A 3,119-nucleotide genomic window follows, 5' to 3' on the forward strand; every position below is an offset into this window, starting at 1 on the left:
TAATCCAGAGTGCTTGGGGAATATCTACCGGGTTGGAAGCAATGATGCTAAACTACCTAGCAAAAAGATAAATAAAGCAGTAAATAAACTAATAACCGGACAGTATAACGGCATAAAATAAACACATACAACGCACAGTTGGGTATCCATAATACACAGTTGGTAAGCCGAACACACTGTTCCTCGACACTGATCACTGTTCCCCAGAATCACTGTTCCCAAAACTGAACCTGATACCCGCAGATAACTGATTCTCATAAACTGATACTGAAGCCTCCAGGTCTAAAACTCAATCTTGCAAACTGATATGTACGTTTCTGTAGAGCAACACTCTAAAAGCACATAGCAAGTAAAGAGAGCCAAAACACCCCTATGTTGGGATAGGGTTTCCCTGTCCTATTTTGTCAGGAGCTAGGGTTCCACTATGCATGCAGTAGTTCTCAAACAACCTAACATCGGGTAAGCAGCCTGTTCTAACTTGGAATGGTCACTATGGATCCGAATATGCACTAGGTCGAATGGTCAAAAAGGGTGCCCCGGAAAACCCGGGGTTTGTGTTCCCATACTGTCAGAGCCCATAGCCGGTCAGCCTTATGGTCATGCCTTGACAAGACAAGCCTCCGGCAAACCGTTCAGGAATGGCAGATGGCAAACACTGTGTTCCTTGGCGCACCAATGCACATGCAATGCAAAGAGACACATAAATGAAAACAAAATAGGATATCACGAGTTCGAGTCAAGCTCTCTAAATCCCCAGCAGAGTCGTCAGAAACTGTAGCACATCCGCGAGGGACCCCGCTACAGTTCGGACTCGATTTTGTTTGCGGTTCTTAATCTGAACCAAAGAGTCCAAATCCGGCAAATCGTTTTGAGAAAACAGATTTTAGGAAAGAAGTGCCAAACGTGGACTGCTTTGCCAGATACAGAGTCGCCACCTAAATATTTTTTTATGGGGGAATTTAGGAAACCCCGACTCGGTGCCGAATGCCACATGTCCATCATCACCAGAGTTGCCTCGGCTCGGGAGCTAGGGTACGATTTGGGGAAGGTCAGCTATGAGCACCCCCTCTCGCCCGATCCGAAGATCGGCCTCTACTAACCGTGATATCCGTTTTTGAAAACGTTATGTGTTTCTTATTCCATTTATTAGCCTAGAATTACTACGTTATGCGCGCAGCAAACAAGTATAGACTAGATTGCCTAATTTGGAAACAAGCATTGCATATCCGTTTGTTTTAGAAAAATGTTTTGGAATTTGCTACTCGCAAGTAGGCTAAAATACGGATTTCAACGAGTTTTTCCAACTCAAACAATCCAACCTTCACCCACAGGCATTCAAACAGTTTATAACACACAAGCATCTAGTCACATGGTAAGCATATTGTCATGATAGCACTCACACGCATGCGATGATGCTAAAGCATAAATACTTACATCGTACTCCGTGCCAAAATAATAAACTGGTTAGCAAACATGCGTGATCCTAGTTCATGTCAAGTTGTCTAATGCAACACATACAGGATGCAATTAGATAGGCTCGGCTAACCTAAACATGGTATGTGAAATGCTACAACTATCATGTATTCAATTTGAAATTGAAGTACAAATGCAGTTAGAATGATGTACCGAGCCTGGTGCATGCAAGGCGAATGTATGAATGCACGCATGCATTGCATAAGGTGTGCTAATTTTAAAGATGCCCTAGTCTACCATCATAAGCAGGTAAATAAAAGGGAAGAAAGACGTGGGGTTGGAAGACATACATCCACTCACGCACACTTATTACATAATTGCCCTCACTCGGAGGGTACAAATAAATATTACAATCCAAATAATAAATACATTAATTATTACAGAATTTCTAATTAATTAATAAAAAGAATGCAAAAAAAAAAAGAGAAAGGTGGCCACAGCCTCTGCCTCGGGATACGCGAATGATGCATGCTCGAAACCCGGCTCGCCTGGAAAGCCCGTACCATACTACTGCCGCCTCTGTTTACACTGCCCTGTCTCTCTGAAAATTGCCAAAGCCCTAGGACAGGTTCCTTGCATGTTGCAGAATACCACCGGCTGGAGGGAATTCCCACCGGCCAAATGTAATTTCCATCGGCTGCTGTTGGAGTTATCGGCCATTCACACATGGCCGGTCGGCATTGGATGTTGCCGGTCGGCAGAAGATTCCTGCAGAGGACAGTTTTGATAGCAACAGAGGACAGACAGTATATGGCATGGGATTTCAGGCACATGTGAGCACGGTCATGTTTCCCATCATGCTTTGAACTCAGGGAAGCATGGCCCTCGATCCTCGAGCCATCAATGGTGCATGATAGCCCAAGAGATCAAGCTTGCCACTTGATGTAAAAATGCATGCAATCACACAAATGAGGACCAAGACCCTATCATATCGAAGTCAAGGGCTCCGGTGACCGAGAGTCAAGGCACATTACATCACTTATAGTATGAATGCTCCTTGGCCCTCACACTTGGTTTGACACCCCAAACCAAGTAATGCAATGCATGTTATGGGAACAATGACTCATAAGGTACAACATGAGATTGGAAATGCAAGGCATGCCAAATGCCATGCAACTAATATGGCAAATATGCAATGCTAGACATGCAAGATGCAAATGCAATGCAAACATGGACAATTTAAGCAATAGGATCAACATATTACAACACTTAATGAAGCAATTATGCAATGGACATGAGACAAGCATGCAAAGGGGCCTTAAACCATAAAAGGGCAGACCTTGATCCACCCCAAAACAGTGGCCAAAAGTGCCTAAAAAGGTGGACAAATACTCATGCCAACAAGCAAGCCAATAGTCCTAAGGTTAAGGCACAAAAGGGGGCACTTCACTTCCACCAACATGACCACTCATGGCATGAATTGGACAAGCCAAAACGGAAACTTAGCATGCAAAAATAGACCCCAAAACCTACTAACATGGCAGCTAAAGTGGCTCCAATGAGATGCATACACCAAAGCTCATATCTAGGCATAAAAGGGCATACCCTCAAAGCATGGAAGATTTCACTTATATACACATACAAACCTGATTCATGGTCTAAAAAAACGATCCTAAATGATGCCAAATCATGAGGATGGTCTAAGC

The sequence above is a fragment of the Camellia sinensis genome, chromosome 4 (assembly GCF_055761805.1).
Source record: "Camellia sinensis isolate YWXY chromosome 4, ASM5576180v1, whole genome shotgun sequence".
In the NCBI taxonomy this organism is placed as follows: Eukaryota; Viridiplantae; Streptophyta; class Magnoliopsida; order Ericales; family Theaceae; genus Camellia; species Camellia sinensis.